Source organism: Trachurus trachurus, assembly GCF_905171665.1.
Source record: "Trachurus trachurus genome assembly, chromosome: 19".
NCBI classification, from domain to species: domain Eukaryota; kingdom Metazoa; phylum Chordata; class Actinopteri; order Carangiformes; family Carangidae; genus Trachurus; species Trachurus trachurus.
The window spans coordinates 17871013-17887057 of NC_139913.1; positions in this window are offsets into that span (position 1 = coordinate 17871013).

Consider the following 16045-nt stretch of genomic DNA (forward strand, 5'->3'; position numbering starts at 1 on the left):
CAAAACTTTCTCTATAAAAATCTCTCTCTCCAATAGTCATGTGCCTGAAGTGACACCTTCTTTCTCCCCCTTCCAGACCAACAGTGTAGAACACACTTGTATACACTACAAAGATTCAAGAAACACAACATCAAATGACCTACTACCTTTTGTTCTTTGAAAGAAAACGGCAGATCAATGGGGAGCCGCTTCAGAACCATAGTAGGTGGTTAAGCTGCACTGAAATCTGTTCAGAATATAGAGCTTAAAACATTAAAGCTAATGTGCATCATTCAAACAAAATCAGTAACAAGCATCATCAAAGCCAGTGAATGTGGCCACTAGAGACTGTTTCCAGAGGATTACATAACTACCACTAACATGAACTTTCTTTTCATTCTTGCTGCTCTCTGTCTTGCACTCTCTCTCTAACTTCTCTCTAATGAAGGCTTAAATATCAGCATCAGGTCAGGCCCAGTGCCATAATACCTATAGTTTTAGGAGTAGGTTCGTTACCTTTAATTGTCGGTGCAAGCTATTTTTAGAACGGCGGAGCAGAGCCGCGAGCTGCTCAGAGCTATGGATGCTAATGGGATTTCATGGTTTCCCTTATCAAACTCATCAAATACGTTATGAGGAACATTACGAGACGTTGTTGTTTTCGAGGTAAATTCATGCAAAACTGCTGATGCGCATTCCAGTCGGGGGCAGTTTTTCGGCAATCGGTCTCTTCATTTGCCTCGAAAACAACTCTGTCCAGTAACGTTCCGTTATTATCTCATAACATGGTGAATATGCAGGTCACAACTTGTCCACGAGAGTGTTTTGGAGTTATTGGATTGTGTATTTGATGAGTTTGATGAGAGAAACCAAGAAATCCCATTAGCCTCCGTAGCGTAGCTCAGAGCAGCTCACGGCTCTGCTCCGCCGTTCTAAAAATAGCTTGCACCGACAATTAAAAGTAACAAACCTACTCCTAAAGATATAGGGATTATGGTAATAAGCCAATTTGCCAAAATGTTTAACTATCCCTTCAAACAGCAATAATTATCCAATGCCCAGATGACTAGTATTGAATGAAAACTGCTTCTGCTGCTGCTGATGATGATGGTGGTGGTGGTGGTGGTGATGATGATCATTATTAAAATGATTATACATTAGCACCAGCAGCTTTGCCATGGATTATGGAATCATGGAGTGTTTCCATTTGCATCCCACGTTTCCCACACACTCCCGTTTTCCTTCCAACTTCAGGAAGCCACTTGCCAAGCTGCCATAATGGTGGAAAGCCATCATTTCCCATCGCAACCAGATGTATACCCATCTATTTCCATAGGACTGAGGATGGCGCGCGCGCACCCACACATTCACACAGTCATTATGGCTCGGGAGTGGGCTGTATCTATCTGTACCAGTCTGCTGGCCTGATTACAACCTCAGTGTTTGTGTTGCGCTCTTGCCAGCGGTCACCAGTGGAACGGTCGGGCGGTCGCGTTTTGCGGCGGCCGCTTGAAGAGCAGCGCCGCAACACTGGTGACACACACAGCAGCCAACACACACTCACACGCATCCACACTGGCACCAGACGGTGACTGGTTGGTGGAAGATCATGTAAATTGGAGCCGAAAGGCAAGAATAACGCAACGACGCAGCCACGCACGCGCGCTCGAAACGCATCCGTACACGTACGCAGACATACTGTTATAACACTATGGAAGGTTTATTATCCCATATTTCCTGGCTGTGAGCTTTTCTCGCAGGACAGTTTTTCTTTTAAGGTTTTCCCTCACAGTCCCATGTGACCGCTGTGACCACCTTCTGTGTGGGATGTGCCTCGGGACCTGCGGCAAAATTTAAATGGGTGGTTGGAAAAGAATGGTTGCTGAAGTGAACAAGTCATGCGAAACCGAGGAGAGCGAGCGTCTATAAATTCAGATTCACGCTGCGCGCAGTGAAATTGCAGCGGGACGAAGCAGTACGTGAGTGCGTAAACATGGCCTGTTGAAATGAAGACCATCAAACACACACACTCACACACACACAGCCGCTCACACCTGCTCTCGGCTGTGACTTGGTCTCGCCGTGCTTCATGTGGCCTGTAGTGGTCTGTTGAGGAATGCAGAACTGAACCACAAATGGACCAGACACACAGCCAGATGACATAAAACTCAATTTGCTGGTTCCTGCTCTCTCTCCCTTTCTCTGTCTCTCTTCTTCTCTTCGGCCTCTGGAGATTCATTCTCTCAGCGTCCTGATGCCATTCAAACTTCCAGACACTCTCCCTTGCACTTTGCTTTGTTTAGTACACTTACTGTCCCATGTCTATGCATGTTTACCTGTTCTTAACATTTACAGTTTCTTACTTAAAGGGGACATATTATGGAAATATCACTTTTTGAAGACTTGAACATATATTTGGGTGTTTGTCTTGCCTTGTCGGCCCCTAAAATGTGAGAATTGACAAAAAAAAATCTGTTATGTGCAGGCTCCGTGGTTTTATGAGCTGTTCCTTCAGTTGTCTTCCAGTGATGTAACTAGCTTTCGAATTTGCATAACCTCATCCCTACCTGGTACCGGTAGAAGGAGTGGAGCGGGGCGAACAGTGCCTGATTTGCATTTAAAGGGACAGGCACTGAAACCAGCCGTTCTGAACAGGGCTGTTTTGAGAATATGAAAAGAGCTGTTGTGTTTGATCCTTGGGGTGTTTTGACCAAAGCATGACACAGACATGTCCTTAAGACACCTGGGAACTATTTTAATTTGTGGAAAAGAGGGCATAATATGTCTCCTTTAATGGCTAAATAGGATTTGTCAATTACTTTTTAACCAGTACATTGTAAGAATTAGTTTTGTTGAGTCACTTCATTGTTTTCTGTATTGTTTGGCGCAAATTGGCAGCCATGCTTCTCTCAGTCTGCCCCAGGGCAGCTGTGGCTATAGACATAGCTTACCACCACCGTTGTGAATATGTTATGAATTAATGGAAAATGGTTTGTGTAAAAGTGCCTTGGGTACCATGAAAAGTGCTATATAAATCCAAGCCATTATTATTATTATTATTATTAATATTGTTTAGCACCTCCAGGGATCCTGCAGATACATGCCCCAACTGTCTGCACCACGCACTAGCTGATGGTACTCCCCAACACAGCTGCCACCTGTGGAGAGATCTGACGTTCCCCATTGGCTGAGGAGGAGGAGACGAGGAATAGGCGAGGAGATTCTACAAACCTGTTCCCCACTCGACTTATCATGGGGAATGTGAGATCTCTCCTCAATAAGATGGATGAGTTAAGGGCACTGACCTGGCACCAGGGGGAAAAATGAGAATGCAGCATTGCTCTGTGCTCTCCTTCCTGTCTTCTACTCTTTTTACATTCACTTATCATATAACCAGAGACAATGAAGTATTGGATTTATTTTGTGCTAGTAAAATAGTAAAATGCATAAAACTCATCACATCTGCTCTACAGGGAGGATCTGATAACAACCAGGTGCATCTCCTGCCAATGCTCATAAGGACACACTGTATAACACACTATTAGATATAGGTATATGCACAGACTTTTTTTTTATGTTGGAAGAAAACTCTTTCAGACTCTATCTGATACAAAGCCAGAAATTCACTGGATGCATGACATGTATGGCTGCTACAGTCTTACGGTTTACATTTCACTGCACATGCTAATGGGGTAGAGCGGACACACGTGACATGTGGCTGCACTGTGTGAACTAGAGATTGGCCGCCCCACATACAGGGAAAAGACATGTTAATAGTAACATTACATTACCCTACGTTAATATCCTACCAGACATGTTACATAAAAGTGACACCTTCCACTATAGTTTCAATGTCTAGGCTGAATCTGAACATGGAAACTTACAGATATACTTTAAACCACAGCTGCATGTGGAGGCGGTGGCACTTAACTTACATGCTCTGTCGTAAATGAATAATAAATTAATTTATAATGGAAAAAAATCCAACATTACAGTGACTTTCAAACTCTCTGCACAGAAACAGAGCAGCAGCAGCAGACACACAGCACATGCACTCGTCTGCAGAAGGTCAGCAACATCAGCTGCCATGCAAATTCAACATGCAGCATTGGCAGCGTCTTCCTGACGTAAGGATATTAATGATCAACTCTAATGGAGGTGTGAAGCAACTCAATACACTTACACAACATTGCAGCTAAATTTGTATGTCACACTGATAAACTGCAGTTGAGAATATGTAAATACCAAATCCTCTAGATTAATGTGGCCACTAGTTTTCCACTTTTCAGGAATATAATTGTCTTGTATTCAGGGTTATATGGTGCTTTCCTCTTACCACCATTTCTTCCTATCCCTGCTTCTCTCCTCATCTTCATCTCAGGTGGCTTTAACTCTGCAAATACTCATTAAGAATTTTGCACTGCCAACCGCTCCCCCAGACCCAGCAGCCAGGACAAACCTTGAGTGTGAAAGCTCTCATTTATCACCGGGCACCGCAGGGCAATCGGCCCAGCCGAGCTGTAGACAAGGGCGGAGCAAGGTAAGGGTTGGTTACAGTATAGGAAAGAGGGCAGGAAAAGGGGGAAGAAAGGGTGGAGGAAACTCAGATGCAAAGCAAGGAGCCAAGCGAGGTAGGATGGGATGGTGGGGTGAGCTGGTGTGAGCATGGGGCAATGAGGAGAGTAACTTTTGAGTCGGGAGGAGATAGGAGGAGGGAAAGTGGGCAGAGGGGGAGGATAGATGGATGCTGAGTAGCTGTGTGTGGTGTTAGGGGAGAAAAAATCAGGAAAGGGCGGGCAATTGGCCGCGTTCGCTCAAACATTAGCAGAGTGCAATACAACTGCTTCACTAGTGAATATGTTGCATCTCCTCATCATTGCTCTGTACAGTTTACTCTGCAGCATGATTGCTGCCTCTGGATGCATCAGCAGAACCTGGAGAGCATTATAATGAATCAGGAAGCAAACTGAATTTACAAGCAACTGTTACATAAACCAGCTTGTGACTGATCAGTGTCAGAGCCCAACTGCAGGGATCTGAGTAAGAAAACCATTAAGAACAACAAAAAAAAGTTCAGTTGAATAAGATTCCAAAACCATTAAGTTGATTTTTTTTAACAATACAAAAACAGTATAATGCAAAAGGGTCTGCAAACACAACAAATCCATGTCAGTAAAATCATTAAGTTAACAAGAAGAATTGTAATGTCCCTTGAATTGTACTTGATATTTGATTTGCTTTGATACTGTATGTATATGATCTGAAGGGGATTTAGAGACAATATCAAATAGCATTGTGGTAAATTTAGGATCCAGTCAGTTTTGAGCCTGAAACTACTCCAATATGAACACATGAAACTCATGAAACATTTACTCATGCCACATGCAGGATAATCCATGGCTCAGGTGTTCATTGATTCAGCTAAATACTGTATCAATAAGTATAAACCACGTTTGCAATAATGATAACAATAAATAATGAAAAACATTTGTCCCTCTCAGAACCAATTTCTTTAAGTGGCACAAAACATAAAATACAAAAAAGTAAAATAATAATGCAGCACTTAAATCAAATAACAATCACAGTTAAAGTACCACAGTAGGTTTAAAGTTTCAAACATTTGAAATAGTGCAATTTCTAAAAAAGCCAAACTGTCTGTTAGTGCAAATGATGATTATATAGTGAGCTCTGCAGCTAATTTTGATGGGGATGCTGCTTGACAGACAGTTAACATAGATTATAGGATAGGTTGTTACTCCTCAGCACAACCTAGGCCTCATTAAAGAGCATCATGTTATGTGGTTGGGTTTGTTTGCCCTGTAGTTTACACACTAAACACAGTTGCCAGGCGGTAAATGTTTCTAAAATGCAGATCAATACTTCACAGTGGAATAAATGCATCCTCATGGGAATTATGGTTGGGAGCTGTGCCACTGACGTAGAACTGGTCTTTGAGAAATGTAGGCCTGGACGTGTGTCGGCTCTCGCTCCCTCTGCCATACGATTGCAGGTCAAAGTAGGGAAAAGTGAAACAGAATTTAAGACATCACACTAATTTTTCATGCATTCCTATCACACAGTTAGTATAATATTTATTTCCTTCGTGTTCTCCATTGACGTTGACATTGCTCATTTAACATTTCCACCAGTAGACTCTCTGCAGACAGACTGGGCTCCAGAAGCACAACTTGTTTTATGAAATTACCCAGCAAATGGTCCATACAAACCCAGGACTAGTTGTGGTTTTTCTCTGCATTTGGTTGCTTTTTTTTTTTTTTTTTTTTCTACTGGATGTCCATGTGTTATTGAGCAGAATTTTCCAGCTTTCCCACCCCAGCTGAATAGCCTGCCATAATAAGACTAAAATACATAAATGAAAGCACTTTTGCCATCAATATCTATGTTTACGTTGCCTTTTTAAACCGACTTTGACACCTTTCATGACCATGGGTAGGAAACTTCAAGGGAAAACTGGCAATTGTGTTAATCACTGATCTATTTAGGCTCGAATTTGTCGACAAAATCAATACAGGAATAAAAATGTAACGGCTTCCATAGTTTCACACTGTGTTTCCTCGCATACTTATAAACAAAATGAAGTAAACCTTTAAAACAGGAAAAGGGTCGGGGATGAAATGAACACTATTATTGCAGGAAATTGCAAAGCATGCAAATAGTGCATGAAGGTCAGACAGGAAAATGTTGGTTGGTGTTTTTCAGTATTGCAATTTAAATCTTATTCAGACTGTCAAGTCCATTTAATAGAAAGTCACACTTTGCCACAGAGTTAACCACCGGGAAAACAGTCAATCTGTATTCCTTTTTTTTTCATTCAAGTATAGTTATTAGCATAGTTGGTACAAAAGGAAAATAGATAACTTCCTGTCTTTTTAGCGTCCATTTATTAGTAACTGCACACATTCAATATTTCAATGTAGGGCACATTGTACATGTATAGGTTAATTTGTTAAACAGAATTTGAGTTAATTTGGCCAGTATTAGGAAGAAGTAAGGACACATCTGAGCTCAGGTCTTCATTTTAAAAGGGCACAAGTCAAGGGGTAAAGCACTGACCTTTGACCTCCTTACTGTATGTGTTGCCAATTGGAAAAAAAATGAAAGAAAAAAACGTCTTTACTCTACAGTTCCACTCATTACAAGTCCTCCTCATGCGTTAAATAAGAGTGAAGATACTTTGAAATCCCAGGAGGGAAAATTGGGCAAGCGCTCGTACAAAAGCTGCCACTGTACTCTGTAACTGTGTCACTATTACTTCACACATCCGCTCCGGTCAAAGTGATGTTTTGGGGACATTTCGGGACATATGAAGTAGGTCACTCATTGGACAGCATCAGGGATGATGACACTGTGTAGTCAGTTGACCTATGTGTCAGACCAGAGCTGCCTGTGATCTTCATATATTTCCATCACTGGGATTACACACAGTCTACAAAAACTCATCTGACCCATGGAAGCAATAAAGTACTTAAAAGTCAACATTCAGTATCATTTCTTCTTTAGTTTTTTTTTTTCTCTACTGAAAATATTACTTAATTGTTTTTACATAAAGATGATGGGATTAGCTTTATTCAAACTGCCCATGTTATGTCTTGTTTCACTGGGTTTTGTCTAAACTAATTAGTTGTGAATTACCCCGCTGACATGTTTAGCTGAACTGCATTTTAGTGACAATTTTTGTGTTGCTATTTGTCAAGGGTGTAGTTTGGTAACTAAGTAGCTCCAATGGTCGTCATGCCAGAGGAAATTGCACAACTGTTTATGAATTCGGAAAATGCTTCTTTCTTGCTCCATACTCCACATTGCAGTAGTTTGTTCCAACAAATTCCATTAACATGTTCCTGTAAGTTGCATTTACATGTATTAGTACAGTAATTGATTAAAAATGTGACAACTATCTATGTAAGCGCGGAATGGGATTCTGTCCATTATCAGTCTCTGCTGTTTGAAGTAAAAACTGTGACTATCTGAGAGTCACTGGATATTAACACTAATCCCTCAGTTGAATCTGGCTCCCGGTGTCTTTTCCTTTTAATCTCAGCAGTAAAGCTTACCCTTGTTTAGATAATAGCAGAGATTCCGACCACAACTTGGTAAACTTTTGGGGAAATGTGGAGAAACGCTCCATTGCACTTCAATCAGGATGGGAAATTTGAAACACATGAAAAGCTAAACTTTAGTCATTTCTCAATAATCTGCGGCCGGGGCGTCCCTGCATGGACCCACACACTCGCCCGTACACTCAGTGCTTCTGCTTACCTTTTAGGTCACACTTTAATATTTTAAGAGGGAAAACCCTGCCACGGTGCAGAATTTAATGTGATGAGTTATTATTGTTGATTTAATTTCTTTCCAAGCCTTATTAATACTCCTTGGACAGGTACAAGCTACTCCTTTGGCAAATCTACTTTATGCGGCTGCATTCTTTGAGGCATGTTCTAGAAAAATCTCCTGCACATGTTACAAAGACCTGACTGAATCCATGGCTCAGCCCACACACTTTTTCCAGTGGTTTTTGGCCTTGGCAGACCTCTACCCACTCCAGCTACATGCCAGCGTCCAGACTCTGTCTAACATGAGAAGGTGATGTGCATAATTTGTTATATATGTATTGCTTAAAATCTGAAATATAAACACGGCAACAACGACAAGCCCGCTGCCCTCAAAACCACTAAGAATAACAGTTCAGTTTAAGCGTTCTGGCTGCTCGCATCTGATTAGGACTTTTTGAATTTTTCTCTTTTACTCCATCTCTTCTTTTTTCATGTCAAAATGGCTGAAGGCTTTCCATAAACACCTTTGAAAAATGCAAGGAAAATGAGACTGTGGGTATAGAAGACGCAGTTAGTATAATGAAAGCATGTTGTGGGAAATCAGAGCTCTGCTATAGGCTATCAAGACCCAGAGTAGTTAAATGGTCCCACTACACCACATTAAAAAAAAATCATTTTTGGATTTATTTTTCTCCTCTTCATGTTTCCTAATCAATTCTGACTTTTTATTTTAATGTGAACCAATAGATGGGTAGAAAGACTCATGTTTCTCCCGCCCTCTCCCGTGTCAAGTGTGTCAAGTATGACTTCACGGTACATTGACGTTTAGAGGGAAGGGTCGTGGACTTCAGTCTAGACCCCCTCTTCACCCCTCCGTCTAAATCCGATGCTCGATTAGCGTTCGATTTTGTGGGATTTTCAGTCGCGGTGCAGATCTGACCGAAAGAATAACCCAAATACCTCAACGTCTGCTCCTGGTCCCTGTAAAAACATAGTTAGAGTGAGGAGATGTACGGTGTGGTCGTTGCACCGTGCGCAGACACACTCTGTAATTGGAAGGATCAGTGGAAAGGGGAATTTGAGACAAGCCAGAGCAATTTGGGGGGATGACAAGATATTGTGAGGAGCTGAAGAGTGGAGGGCAGCAGGTGAGAATGATTTGTTGGAGTTCTGCTTGTCATACTGCCTCTGCCTTATACCTGCATTACACACACACACACACACACACACACAAACTCAGACGCAGGGACAGTTTTTGCGGTTTCATTTAGATATTTACAGAGGCCTGAAAATAAGAAGCATACTTCCTTAGTGATTGCCATGGTTACAATAATAAGCACACCAATTGACTTCCCCTTTTTCTCCAATGTCAACAGTTGAACTTTCAGTTTGGTGCACTTAAGTTCAGTTGAATTGACTCATAATGAACTCATTTAACTAACTATTCAGTAATAGTTCATTTCATTTAAAACGTCAAGGCATAAGTTTATGTTGCCTCCAGAAAACTTTTACTGTTGATGTGAGTTTAGAGAACTGTCCATGGTGACAGCAGAGCAGAGTGCACACAATGGAAGCAGTGACCAAGATACATGACTTTATTGTTGAATGTAATATATATATATATATATATATATATATATATATATTACATTCAACAATAAAGTATATATATATGTTATATATATGTTATATAATTATATATGTTATTAACATCACAAAGATCAGTTTAGACAGAGGGACACACGGAGCTGAAGCGTCTGAAAATGTAAAAAAAACAAAAAAAAAACACCAAAGACTTGAATTGCTGTGTGTAATCAGTTGAACACACAACAGTAGTGAACTTTTCTATATTTACAGCCCATTTTATTATGATACATAACAAGCTGTTAAAATTGTGAAATGGACAAGTGTGATCTTGCAGTGTGTTTGTCTAGCATTCAGTGTAACAGTTTAAAGAGACCCTGAGGAGTTTGCTTTTGGTTATAAAACGGTCTCATATTAGTGTGGATGAATCTACATTCACTTGAATCACTTGTTAATGGGTCAATCTTCGATAAATATATTGTTTTGTTATTTAGATATTATTATTTAGTGGTCAACTCGCCCAGCATTTCCTAGTTTCGGTTTCCTGGACAGCGGGTCATGGGAATAACGCCGCCGGATCGCCGTTTATGGTCGGAACTACGATGGTATCTGATCGTCTTCGAACCTCCCACTTTCATTCTTGATTAATGAAAACATTCTTGGCAAATGTTTTCGCTTTCGTCCGTCTTGCATGCAGAGGCTCATGGGAAATGTAGTGTTAACACAATTTGCTTTCCGAAACTCCTCGTAGTCCCTTTAACTACATTTGGATTTGTTGCATGTCTCAGATCCCGCCTCTCTCCCATGCCATACAATCAGTTAATTCCCTCCTTGTTTTTGACTCTGCCTCACTTTTGGATAAAGCTGATGAACTTCCTTTGCAACTTACCTGCCTCCTTGCTGTACTTTTTGGGTTCTCCTCTACCATCACCAGTGAACTGTATAATCAGCATGGCTTTTCTAGATTTTAGATACAAGCCAGACAGACCGAAATGCAACACAACATCTGTGTCATGAAAGTAGAAACAAGCGCTACATTAGTATGTGTCAATATAAAATGTCAACCTCTTATGACTCAATTTAAAGAAAACACACACACACACAGTGGCTGCCAATGTCTGTTCACGGTAGCGCTCATGCATTACTGGGACATGGGAGCATGGATACAGGGAGAGACATGCAGGCTCACCTGCAGTAGCTCACCTCACCCTAGTTCCTGCATCCCTCCTTCCTGTCTCCTCGTCGCCATGTCAACAGACCAAACAGGGCTACAGCACAGTGCCGCCAAACAAGCTTCGGCTCTATGATATCATACCGGATTTCTTAAGTTGAAGGAGGCTGTTTCCAACAAGCCTGGAGGATCAAATATCAGCTCTGACTAATTGGGTCAAGATTATACTGAGAATTTACCTTTTTGGCATTTGAAAACAGATAATTAGATCTTATATATAGCTTTTAGTTTACTAGAAATATGTCTTTATATTTGTTTTTTCTGCACTACATTGAGATGGGAGTGCATTTTTAGCTATGGTCATTTTGTAATTGTTCCAGTGTAAACATGCGCCGCCCTCCTAAAACAAAATTAGTAGAGCGCTGCTTGTACCACAGTGCTGGCTGCATTATATTCAAATAAACTGTAAATTAACTGTACAAGGAACTACACCGAAACTCTAATGACTATATCTGCAATCACTTTGTTGGAGCAATTATCACTTGTTTCAGCTGTCAAATATTTCACTCTGGGAAAACAACACTATTCTTCCAGCGACGCACACACACGGAGACATACACATACACATGTTGAGCAGTGCGGTGGTGTTCCCCTGCTTGCTGGAGCCCTCCTTGTGAACCCTGAGCCACTGGTGAGGGAGATGTAATGGAGTTGATGTTGGCAGGCCATCACACAGGAACTCAGAGAGCTCTCTGTCTGCAATCATGGATCGTCCAGCTGCAGCAGACAGCAGCGCTGCAGTTAAAGACATCCTTTATCAAGTGTTAGCTCTGCTCAAATGCACGGGCAGAAAACTCTTCAGCAGTGTTAAAAAAAAAGGTAAATGAATGATGATACAACATTTATTACTATGAGTGCTGCACAACAATTATTGGATCAGCCACCAAACACATTCTTTCATTTTCTGTTTTGTTTTTTCTTATTTATCACAAATAAAAGGACAAACTTGTTTTTTTTGTTTTTTCCATCTTGGTGAGCTATTAAATCGTAACCCCCCCCCCCCACACACACACACACACACACACACACCCCACCGCCTTGCAGATTGCAGACTTTTTTTCTCTGCACTTATATGCTCCTCCTGATACCATATGAAATTATGTATTTTTATGCGATTTTTATCAATATTTTTGGCTGGACCGCACCAGCAGGACCGGCACTACAGTATAACTGTGAATTTCCCTGACTAGCTCAATGACGGACTGACTGAGTGATGGTATGTCCACCAGTTCTCAGCCAAGCGCCAAGCCACAGTCTCGGGAACAGCAGAGAAGCAGAAGAGCGCTTACGATACACTGTGCAAATAAACTACTTATCACTATTGTTCCTTTAATTTGAAGCATTTTGACATTGTTTAAAGAAAATACTCTAAAGTATTGTTATTGCAACATGGCCAGCATTAAAATGAACAGATATTTATTGTTCTCATGAAGAAACGTTTTGAGTTCAGCATCAAATTTCGTTCCTTTATCCACCAAGAGCTGTCTCCAGAGTTGGAGAACGATGCAATGTTAGATCTTGTTAAAGCAGAAGTAAGCGATCAGGTCGTTTTGGCTAACTTCTTGTCAGCCGATGGAGTTAGCAGTCCCCGCCCTCGTCATGGATCTATTGGTCCTCGTCCCTCCGTCACCACATTCACGCGCATCCCTTGGCTGCACACACAGCCCTTCATGCCGTTCTCTCTCCTCATTGGATAAAGGTTGTAGGATACAAGGAAGTATAAGAAGTTTTCTCCTCGGCTTACAGCAGAGCATGAAACCGGCTCGCCCAGCATTTCCACCACCAAAAACAACAAAACAAAATAACAATAAAGACAAAACGATATATTTATCGAAAATGGCCTCATTAACAAGTGTGGGTAACGTAGATTCATCCACATTAATATGAGACTTTTTTTATAACCAAATACAAACTCCTCGTTGTCCCTTTAAAAATATTTTATTCATAGGGTTAGGATTAGGGTTAAGTACTCACTGTATTTATAAACTACATACTAATGAGCATTCATGCTTTATAAATGAATAATTTTTCATAATAAATGAAAAATATGTATTTATTAATGCTTAACTAATGCTTAATATTGTGTACTTATTATAAAGTGTTACCACATTCCCCTATTGCAAGCACACAACTTTGTGCTAAATGTTCAGACTGCATTACATTTCTCACTGAGATCATGTTTGTACAGAAACAAGGCCTTATAACACGCTCTTTCATGTCGAGTGTTTGTCTAACCCATGTCCAGCCATCTGTCAATGTGATGAGATGCATGTTGCAGCCCACAATAATTAATTGTCTCACTGCATAGTTTTAAGTTTCAAAGTATAACCACTTACCTGTTACCTGAATATCTGCTGATGTGTTTCAGGTAGCAATATTTTTCCAAAATGGATGTAAAAAGCTTGGTGAGCGTGAGTGCCAAGTGAGCTGCACAGCAACTCCTATTCATAGAGAGTCCAGGAGAGCCCATTGATAAAAAACAGGCTGTATTGAAGCGTGAGCGAGTGGAGGCGGATAAAGGGGAAGCAATGAGGTCACTGAAAATGATTAAAGGGCATTTGATTTTTCTTTTTTTCTTACCAAACAATTTATATTCATTTAGAACAAATAAAGCATCATTCCGTAAAGGTCATCTTCTAGTTCCTTATAGATGTTCCATATATGAAATACTATAACAGAATATTAATGGTTCTGTGTAGTTGCTAAGCATTTTCATAGGTATATATATACACATATGGTGCCAAAGGTGTGAAACACATCAGTGCATGTTATTCCAGTCCCTCACTGCCTTAAGTTGGATAGCATCAACATCCACAGAAAAACAATAATATGCCTGGAAATTAAACAAACTAGCAAAACTTTTATTGCACGCAAACATTTTGATATTACCTTACCCCTCAGAAAAGCAGCCTATTCAACTCAGCTCCCAGCTGACTCCTCGATGGCACTCGGCGTGTGTTTGTGTGTACGTATGTGCGTGCGCTGTGCTCTACATGGTGAAAAGCAGGACTGTTGATCTTGGTGTAAGATGCCAAACAGTTCTATAAAGGGACTTTTGAGGGTCTTACTGGGCACCGTGCCAGTCTGTCTGTGCCCTTGGGATGCCAAATTGTGCGTGTGTGCGCCAGAGTGTGTGAGTCTGTTTGTGTGCCCTTGGGATGGCGGAGAATGAAGGAAACGGGAGAGGTTGAACATCACTCTGAATTAATTATACTGCAGTGAATTTTTCCTGGTTACTTTTTAAAATGTGCCCGTCTCACTGACAAAGTGAGATGGAAAAATTTGACAGAGCAGATAAGACACAGCAAAGGGGCGCAGACCTGATTCAAACCAAAGCATGAGTTATGACAGGTGAGCTACACTGGTACATGATTAAAGATAGAGTATAATTATCGTCTGTCAAACAGCATCTGTCTCACCCAAAATCGATAATTTGCCAATTTTCTACTCACCGTCATGCCAAGGAAGGGTTTGGAGAACTTTTGGAGCAATCAAAACACTTTTGGAGTTCCAGTGGGGGTCCTGCTGGCAACAGATTTTCATATAATGGCAGCGGACAGAGTTCACTTTTGAATTGTCCAAAACACACACTATGAAACATCCAAATACCTCCATACTGCTCGTCCGTACTGACCAAGTGTCCTGAAGCTGCAACATGAAAAAGTTGTTCGGAAAAAAATAATTTGATCTCTGTTTTTAGCTTTGTTGTAGTAGTAGCTCCCAGTGGCTCCGCGAGATGCGCGAGATTTGCTGCGAGATGTTCTTCCATGTCATACAATGTTCCATGTCATTAATGGTTTACAACGACGAACAAACATCTCGCAGCAAATCTTGTGCATGTGCACAAACATCAACAGAGCCACTGGCAGCTACTACTAGTTTAGTTTAGTTTAGTAAGCTTTATTGTCAATCACACTATGTAACTGTCAATTACACAGGGGATCGAAATTCCGTTTCCCCAAACTCCAAATGTGCAATTAAAAATTTCAACATACATTTACCACACATATATGACATAAAAGTGGACACAGACATCAATGATAATAAACTGGGAGCTACTACAACACAGCAGCCACGGCCACAGTATTGAAGACTTTTGAAGTGAAGTACCATCAGTCAGTCAGCCAGTTAGTCAGGGACATTCATGATTGTATGACTGCTGTTGTAGTCCGGCTATACAACAGCTTCATAGTTATAGTCGTCAGGACATCCAATGGCAAATGACAATCAGGACTTAGAGCTAATCCTGTCATTTTCTGAAATGTAAATAAACACAGGATGACAAAACAGAGCTCAACTGAGATCACTGTTAACTCATTTAATCCATGGCTACAGTACATGGTCCTGCTGTCTGAAAAGTTTATATATATTTCTAGTATTTGGAATTGCTATGCCATGGTGGTTCTAACATAACAAACTTGATAGCGTGACTCATTTTACATTTGAAAGACAGTCGGAAGAAAGTTGATCTAATCTTCAGTGTCCAAGGCCAAGACCAAGTCCAAGTATTTGAGACTAAAGCCTAGCCCAGCTCAAACCTGCTAGCAGGCTAATGAACTTGTGAACCATGGAGCTTGAGCAACTCCCTAAACAAGGCGGTGTTTGAGCGGAACTGACGGTGACGTGCTTCACCTTCACTTAGCTTAACGGACACTTGACTGAGTCCCCAGGGTCAGCTGTGAGGAAGGGGGTCAGTGTTTACCAGTGTTTGCCCGTCACTCTGCACGGCTCCTGCAGGTTCCCCCTTCACTCTCATCTCCCAGAATGGCTCGCTTAGCCAAACAGCCCGGGCCCTACAGCTCGGGTTGTTGATGTTTACTCTGTCAGGACCCTGCCTCCAGTCCATGGCAACGCAGATACCATTTTGGAGATTGGGGGAAAAATATTTTCCCAAGCGGGCTGAGTCAGGGCAAAATAAACAGTTCGGTTTAGGGGTACACACGGCATCGAAAGAATCCCA